Genomic DNA, 9,605 nt, shown 5'->3' with positions numbered 1-9,605 from the left:
TGTATATATATGTACTAAGGAAGACTAATAATAATAATATATAAGCAAGTACATAAGTACTAAGATTCTAGGGTGGGAAAGTCAAGATTCTCCCATTATACTAATACAAAAGGTACTAGTACTTAATTAATATAATAGTGTACTTTGTACTCTCGGGAATCTTAATAAAGGATTAGTTTAATAGGCCTAGTACTTAGTTGGCAAGACTAACCTATTGACCAATGGGTAATAAATCCCCTAATGGTTAATAACCAAGGGATAATAAAGGACAAGGTACTTATACAATAAACTAAGCTCTTAGAAAAGACTACATGTCCTTTTGCATGTGGCAAATACACATGTGTATATATACATGTACTTAACAAGATATAATAATGGAAAAGCTATTGTTCAATGGGTAAAGATTACCCTAACAATTACTGTCCAATGGTTAATGGTTGAAAGGTAACTAAATGGTTAACTAGTTTGGTTATACCAACTATTTGGTTGAAAATTGACTAGGCATGGCAATTAGGGTTTCTAGTCGAGGAATACCGTGATAAGGCGTTCAATTGCTTGAATACAAACTACTAGAAATCAACAAGAAAACCATCGAGCAATCAAGAGAAATTAAGAAATTTAGAATAACAACAAGATTTTTATTGAATGGAAAATCGGAGTTGTTACAGGAGCTAGAACCATTAAGGTTTCAATCCAGTGTGGCATCCTGTTTCATACAAGCTCAAATTAATCAATTGCTTTCTAGGGGATTCCCTAAAAAGTATAAAGGTAGAAAAGTTACAATTGATGGAATGGTCTTTTCTATGACCATGTGTGCAGTAACCTCAGGAGAATGAGTCCCCAATGGAGAAATTTCTTCAAAAGGGGTTGGTACATCAGTGTCAGGAATTGAAGTATCAACCAAAAGAGGAGAAACCTCAGTGAGGGCATGCACACTCTTGTCAAATTCCTAGTGAACCAAAAGAAAACATTTAGCTAGTTGGAAATATGAAACTCTAAGAGAGAGTTTAATAATATTTTCACCTGGAGAGTCGGATTTTCTAAAGACTCTGAAAGAGGAGTCTCAATTACTGCAAAGAAAGAATCAACAGGATTCTCTACATTCAAGGCCTCAGGATTCGAAAGGTCAAGGAATTTAACTTGGTTCAAATCAACCATGGTGTCAGGATTTTCCTCAGTAATAGGTTCAGTAATAGGAACCTTTTGGGATAAACTCTGAAATAGAAGGACATATACAGTAAGAGTCATGAGATTATGTAACTTAAATTATGTTTTTTAGAGGAACCACATACCTAGTGGGAAGAAAAAGTGTCAAAAGTTTGAGTTGATCTTCGACCTATGACTAGGCCTCTTTCTGACAAAGCTGCTGATTTTGGCATTTTCATCAAGCTCTGCTTCTTTCCTGTCCTTTTATATTTCCTCTGCATTTTCTTGCTCTCTCACTGTTTGTTTACTTCGAGTCATTCTGGTAGCCCCAGGATAACTAACAATGTCTTCATTAGAATCAGTAATGAAAGCTTTTCTCCTTTTAGGAGGAGAAAGAGTCTTACTTGGCTCTGTGAACATATTAAGAAGTCTCAAATAAGAATTGCTTTTATTCAGCAAATACAAGAGATAAGCAAGGTTTCAAAGTAGGCTAAACAGATGTTTTATGACATTATGTAAGGTTCAAAAATCAGAAATAGTACCTTCAGAAATGGATACCAAAGTTCTGGTATGTTGCTTTCTCTTGAAAGTGGCAAGAGGAGGAACTGTTTGAAGAAGAGTAGCAGCAATTGGCATTATTAACAGTGAAGTCTTGAGGCATGAATCTTCTTTTGGCATTCCCAGATACAAGATTGCAACACTTGGTGTTGTCTTGACGAAGCTTAAAACATTTGTGGATAGGAACATTGGAGGTACCCAAAAAAGGAAAAAGAACTGCTTGAACTAGGCTGAATTGTCTGGCAAACTGGGCAGGACAGTATACCTCCACATGGTATTTATTCAAAGACTTGAAGATGGCGCCAATGTGGATTTCCCTACTCACCAGAAAACTTCCCCAAGCTTCAGATTCAGAAATGTCCCCTTTATTGGTCATAATCTTCCTTAACCAGGCAGGACCAATGTTGATGTCAGAAATGAGATAAAATTTACGGGCATCCCTTTCCTCTGGTATAATAGAGAAGAAACAAAGGTATTCTACTAGGGAGAGTGGTTCAGAAGAAAGAGTGGTAAATTTATCACCATGAATATCAACTTGTTGAAGAATAGAGGTTCTAAACTCTTGGAAATAAGCCAAGACCCACAATAAGAACCAAATTGGCCCTCCGTAGGATTGATGCATTAAACCTTTCTTTTGGCAGTCTGAACCAACCTTGTAAACATGGCCCAGGAAATAATAAGCAAAATCAAACGGCTCTCCTTTGAGGAAACGAAGAGCCAATGGGATCATCTCTGACATTACCTTTTTACCCCCATGGCAAAGGATGTGTTTGCATAAGGTATAAAGAAGGTAAGAAAAGAATTCTCTATCAGAAACATCACCAGTGTTTTTCATCTCAGCATTGAGAGAGTTACCAGGAGTTAAGTCTGGAAAGGTAAATGGTATAGAGGAAGTAACAGTAATATCAAACATAGGACCATAGGGCAAAAGCCCCAAAAGATGAGTGACATCAAACACAGTGGGAGCCATCATCCCACAGTTAAAACGAAAACAATTAAAAGAAGGATCCCAAAAAGCCTTGGCTGCATGAATGAAGCTAGGGTTTTGAGGGATACCACTTCAAAGTAAACGGATAAGGTCTTTGAGACCAACCTTCACCAAATGATCGTTCTTCATGGTAAACATACGCTCCGTCCATTGGCACCAATTGGAATCAAATACGGGACAACAAACAAAATTTTTCCTCGCCCAATGAACCTAGTCTAAATCATCATTATCACAGACGATTTTACATTCCTCGAAGATTGGATAATGGACCGTGAAAGCCAAGTGGAGTTCACCAAAGGTAGGCCCTAAAATGGGGGTTTTTGATGATTGAAAGTTTGGAACGAAGAAAGCGTCTGAAAGATTACTCAGAGGATTTTGAGCCTTTAAAAGTTCTTCAATAGTTAGATGTCGAAGAGCATAGGAAGGTTGACCACTGCCTTCAATAACAGGAATTTGAGACACCATTGCAATTGCAAGAAGAACGAAGAAGGCGAAGTTGAGTTTGATGTGTAAACTTCAAAAGAAGTAGAAAAGAATTTGAAGTTTCCCCAAGTTTTAATACGTTCAGAGTGTTTAAAATCGAATGAAGTTTGAACTTCTCAATTGCAACACGTGGACGGGTAATGGATCCCAATTTTGAAATTTGGATTGGGCCCAGATGAATTACAAGGGTAAATTGGGCCCAAATGTTGAGATAACTACGATTTACCAAGTATGGGCTTTAAAATAATGAAAGGAAATTAGGTAAGTACCATTTGGAATTTTATATTTTCTGAATATTTATTTTATTTGTCGAAGCCCCAACTATTAATTGAAATGTTGAAGACAAAACAAATGTAATAAAGGCAAATATTTCAATAAACTTTCTTACATAAAGCACGGAAATCCTAAACTATCAAGGAAATTACCAAAAGAAAAGCCCTATATTACAAAGGAAAATACTGAAAAGGAAATCCTATGCTAAAAACAAGTAAAATAAAACTAAGCATTGGGAGCATTGGAGGCTTATTGCAGGGTTGATACAATCTTGAAATAGTGAGGAAAGCTCCAAGCCACCAAATCATGGAACCTTTCCCAAGCATAAGAAAGAAACTCATGTTCCATTTTCCTCATATTAGCTTCTTTCTGCAATTGAATCTTCTTGGCAAGAAGAGGCCTAAATTCCAACACCATTCGCTGGGCCCTCTTTTTGAACTTATCTTGCTTAGTGGGAAACTTCTTCGAAAGCCTATTGTGCTTCTTTCGAAGGTATTTAGTGGCTGTAGAAGGGAGTTCGAAGGAATAATCTTCAAGTGCCAGCATCTTGTCATATAGTTTAGACAGTTGGTGATGCATGAGTTCATAGTCATGAAGATCTTGATTGAACCCATGGGCAGTTGTGTTTTGTTTGAACCACATTTTTATGGTGGACAAATGATCAAGGAATGCATGGATGTGAGCAGCTGCAACAGAGTTAGAAGAAAATTAAAGAGTTTCACAAGCCCATCCAAAATTTGTAAAAGGCACATGTTCTTCTAAAATGTTAACATCAAGAAAGGCGAAAGCAGCCAACATTTCTTTGACTTCTTGAGAATCAGAAGCAGGGAAAATAGTATGGCCAACGTCAGAAAAAGAGAGAAAAGAATCAAATCTCAAATTGGCCAATTCTTTGAACCAATCAGGTTATTCTGGAAGAGGGTGAAGAGCATAAGAGTCTTTGTTAAAACCTTCTGGATAGTGAGGCCTTCGAACCTCATCCATCCAATGACAGTACTGAGTCTTGGCTTTAGCTCGAAGATCACAATAGCTAGCAAAGCCAGAAGCTTCTTTTTCTTCAACCCTATAAAATGGTGGACGAAGAGAGAAAGAAAGAAGAGAGTCTAGGAGACTCAAGTGAGGAGATTCCATAACACTAGCAGCATAGTAACGACTCATGGTTAAAGAACGGTGATGATGGAAGAAAGTTCGAATTGGTGGATAATCCATTACCACCAGAACCCTATTAGTTGGGGGATTCAAAGGCTCAACCACCCAATTAGAAGTAGGAGAAGTAGAATGGGAAGAAGCAGGTTGATCCCAATAATTATTTGCAACACTATCCCCATCAACTCCAATAAGGAATTTCGGAGAGGAAGATGAAAAGGAGGAATAAGAACATTCACGAATGATCCTACTAGCAATATGGTTGGTAGAGATCCTCTCCAATGTTGGAGTGATAGGAACTGCTTGAACAAACATGCCTTCGAAAGGCATGATTAAGATCAAAGAATTGGGCCATTATAGGGTGTAAGTTTGATTTTAGGTAAGGTGTTCAACCTATGAATTAATTACACCATATGGGAGTAATTTATAGATGAAAGTTAAACTGCTCAAGGTCCTGGCATAAGCATGAAAACGGTTACACGGGAAACACTCTCACTCCCCTTATTCCTCAGATATAGATGGAAGTCGAAGAAGCGGGAACATTAACATTTGTTTAAATCTTTTCAAACAGAGTGTTAATGCAGGGGGTATGTTTGCATGAGAATTGATTGGCCCAATCCACTAGTGACATGTGGCCAATCATTTTAGACAAAATGGAGCACGCATAGACTGAAATACATGGAATCACAAAATTAAAAGAACGATGACGTTCTGATCAAAATAAAGTCGTTTTATAGGTGATGACAATTATTGTCAGGTGTCATTCAAATGATAGCTTAGAAGTTAAGCAGTTCGAAGCTCAGAGGCGTGAATAGTTTAATTCAAACATGAGGCAGTTACGATTGACACAGTCAAAGGAGTTGAGACTCGAGCATATAACTGCCCATTTCCAACACGATGCTATCAACAAGTAAGTGGGATGATGGATTAAACTGAATCACCATAGTTAAAGATCATGGAAGAAAAGTTTGAATTCAAAACCAAGATGACTTCGAAGACAGCCAGGCGGGAAACAGAAACGGTGGAGAAGACTCAAGAGTTTGTCTATAAATAGAAGAAATGAAGGAAGAAAAAGGTCCAGACAAATCATCAAACAAACAGCTATGGTATGCTTGGTTTGTCCATTAGGCAATAGTTAGAAGAACTTAGACTTAAGTTAGAAGTAGTTTGTAGTAGTAATCATTTTATAACTCATTCTGTTCGTTAGTGGAAGTTTGGAGAATCAGTTAGAAAGCAAGTTTGTTTTTGAATTGATCAAGGTATCTTGTTTGTTCTTTGGTTTATCAAGTTTCCAGTGAATCGTTGTGTCGTTCTAATACTTCTAGATAGAGAAATCCTCTTCATTGAGGTAATTGAACCGACACCACAATCGCCTGATTAAGTTTGGCTTTTTATAAGTTGAAATCTGAAAAGGATAATTACAAACCTTTTCTGGTACGCTCGCACACAATCATATTTCGGAAGTTAGCCAATATCCCAGCCAAACAATAGGTAAAGAATTTTAGGACCTTAAACTAACTTTTTAGGTTAGTTTTTCATCTAGGATAATTTTTTCATGATTCTAGATGACTTTGCCATAATTTCTGTATTTGTCATGATTAAAGGTATTTTAGGTATTATTTAAATTTAAAGATGTTGACTTAAGTATTCAAACCTAGTAGGATGGATACCTAAATAAGTCCATGAAATAGGATGACTATTTAATTTCTTCTTTAAATTACTAAGTACTATGGCTTTAGCCTCGTTTAATAACAGTGATAGACAATAACAGTAATAGACGGATGAGATTTGCAAGAAGATGAGATTAGGATTGTGATTGGTAATGAGAATGGATTGATAATAAGAAGGGATTTGTAATGAGTATGTTTGTTTGGGATAAGATTAGATAATGAAATTATTAATGTTGTATTTGTTTGACATGGGATTAGATTGGATTAATAGTATATATTTCCAATTTGCGCCCCCCCCCCCCCCCCACCCACCCCCCACCCCCCCCCCCCCCCACAATAACACACGCGCACACAGAAAAAAAAAACCTATAGGAGAAAACACAGTGCACGCGCGCGCGCGCACACACACACACTCTTTCTCTCTCAACCCACCCACACCAACACAGAAAAACCCAACCAAGCGGAGATTACAAAGACAATGAGAATGTCGAAAACGACGAAGACGATGACTCAACCGAGCTCATAATCGAGGTCTCTCTCGATCGATCGATCAGCACATATTCATATATATTTTGTTTTTGTGTGTGTGAGTGTATGTGTGTGTGGTAGTGCTGGTGGTGAACTTTTACTCCAGTGGGGGTGGTGAACGATTCGTTTCTCTGATTGCATTTTTGTCTTTCTACTTCATGAGAACTAGGATTGGATTATGAATACCAAGTCCATGGTGGTATTACCAATACCCCATTTTGGGGGCTTACTCATCCCATGGGATTCACAGTTCGGAGGGACTGTTAGTCTAATCCCAAGGCCAAATTAGGTTAATAAACGGGGCCTTAGTGTAAGCAGAAAGTCTACAATCACCACACCAAAATGCAGTGGCTGGCCACCGCACACCGTGTGGAGCCCACTCTCGGCCTCGCACGGATGATTCGAGCCGTTCAATAAATTTTTTTTAAAAAAAATTGAGTGGGCATCGCGAAAAATCAGCTTGATTCAATATTTGTAGGTGCTCGAATCAAGCTTGTAACGCCCCGAATTTTGGGTATGTTAAATAAAACATTTTATTGAAAAATAAACTGAGTCGAGCTCTTTATTACAACAAAACTTGAAAAGAAGTACTTTTATTACAAACGGAAGGGAACTAAGGTTCCTAACTACAGCTCCGCTTGTTCTTCCATCACAGCTAGCTCCTCGGCTCCGAAGGCCTCCAAGGTATAAAGCTCGCCCTGCTCATCTATGAGATCTGACATATTATACCCGCGTCGCCACCAATATAATATGCCAGGGTCACCAAAAAGGAAACACCGTGAGCTACAATGCTCAATAGAGTAATCCAAACCCTCTAACCCTTAACTTATGAACGAAGGATAATAACAACAATTCCACTTAGATCATGCATATAATCCCAACAAGTATTCTAATCCGCATTCCTTACTCAACTAACGTTTTGTTCATTATTTAGACTCATCGTAGACCGTGTTTTTATTCCACTTTCCTTTTTACCAAAACTCCTTTTTAACTCACCCAACCTCGGTTCCGCCGCGCCGGTCTCCCGAGTATCCTCACAATGGTTCCACCGCGCCGGGTTCCCATTGGCACACAACCGCATTGGCTTCGTACCGCGGACAACCAAGCCACACACCCAACCTCGGTTCCGCCGCGCCGGTCTCCCGAGTATCCTCACAATGGTTCCGCCGCGCCGGGTTTCCATTGGCATACACACACACACACAACTCACATAATGCCACCCAAAACCGGTCATTATGTAGTTTCAAAATATTTCCTCCCTCGGATACACACATTTTCATCTTCTTTTAACACACCCTAGGTGCCATGTCTCTACTTTCTTGGTTCTCGTGTCACGTTATCATGCATAGACTCCGTGGGGTAGGACTTTCCACATAACAAGCATTTATCGAAACTCAAAATGAATCAAACAAGGCTACATAACATGCTTGAATCACCAATAACGAACTTCATGCATTTCATACGTTTTCAACAAAAGATAACCTTATCTACCTTAAATAAAATGATTAAAGTTACTTCCTAATGAACTTATATTTTGTGATAGGGTACAAAACTACTTATATTTGGGATAGTAGATAAGGATAACTGCCGTTCTTCTTGGCGGTGGTCGGCTACGAAGATTCGGTCGTCGGTTTTGAAATTTCGGCGGCGTAACGGCGTCGGTTTGCTTCGAAAGGAAGAGAGATGATCTTTTCTCTTCCTAGAAACAACTTTCTAACTAGGCTACTTTAAAAGATCTAAAGGTGGTTTTGGAAGTGGTTTGGTGGTTTCTCTCAAGAACACAAGAAAACAAGAACTTTGGAAGCAAGAACTCTTGGAATTTCTAGAGAGAAGTAAGAGCAATGGTTGAAGGTGTGAGTTCAAAGCTTGGAGTGAGCTTCTATTTATAGGCAAACTCTCCCTCCCTCCCTCCTTTGGCCGGCCCTCTCTCTCTCTCTCTAAGTCTCATTTTTCTTTCACATGTCAAGGTTGATTGAAAGGTTGGAGGCTAATTGGTAGGCTTGCATGGCTAGGTTAGTCCTTGGATGGGACTATGGAAGATATGAAGATAGTATTTGTACAAGATTTTGGTGTTTAAATATCAATTCAAGGACAAAAGGTGGTAGATATGGAAGATATTCATCTCCAAAGTTGAAAGGATGAAAGATATCAAGGTACAAGTCCCATCCTCCTTCTTCTTCCTTCTTCCTTCCCTTTCTCTCTCTCTCTCTCTCTCTCTCCCTCTTTCTCCCTCTCTCTCCCGGCTTCTTTCCTCTCTCTCTGTAACGCCCTGAATTTTGGGTACGTTAAGAAGACAATTTATTGATAAAAATCTATAACGCCCTGAATTTTGGGTATATTAAAAGGACATTTTATTCATAAAATCAAATGGAGTCTGGCTCGTTATTACAACAAAACTCTCTCAAGAGTTCAATATTTACATAAACGGAAGGGGATCCTAGGGTTCCTAACTACAGCTCCTCAGCTCCTCCATTCTTGCCAGCTCCTCAGCTCCAAAGCCTCCACGGTGATTTGCTTACCCTGATCATCTACAAGGTCTGACACATTATACCAGCGTCGCCACCGATATAATATGTCAGGGTCACCAAAAGGCAACACCGTGAGCTACAAAGCTCAGCAGAGTAATCCCATACCCGCTAACCCATACTTACAAACGACAGGAAATAACAGATCGATTTCCACATGATAGATATAAACACAGTTTAATCAATGACACATCCACATTTGTTAATCAACTATCGTTGGTGTCCAAGATTTTAGAGTTTCTCCTACGTGACTCATCGTAGACCGTGTCAACATTTTCACTTACAAAA

This window comes from Rhododendron vialii, chromosome 1a, assembly GCF_030253575.1.
Source record: "Rhododendron vialii isolate Sample 1 chromosome 1a, ASM3025357v1".
Lineage (NCBI taxonomy): Eukaryota > Viridiplantae > Streptophyta > Magnoliopsida > Ericales > Ericaceae > Rhododendron > Rhododendron vialii.
The sequence above is the reverse complement of the archived record's forward strand: the minus strand, read 5'-3'. Positions refer to the sequence as shown.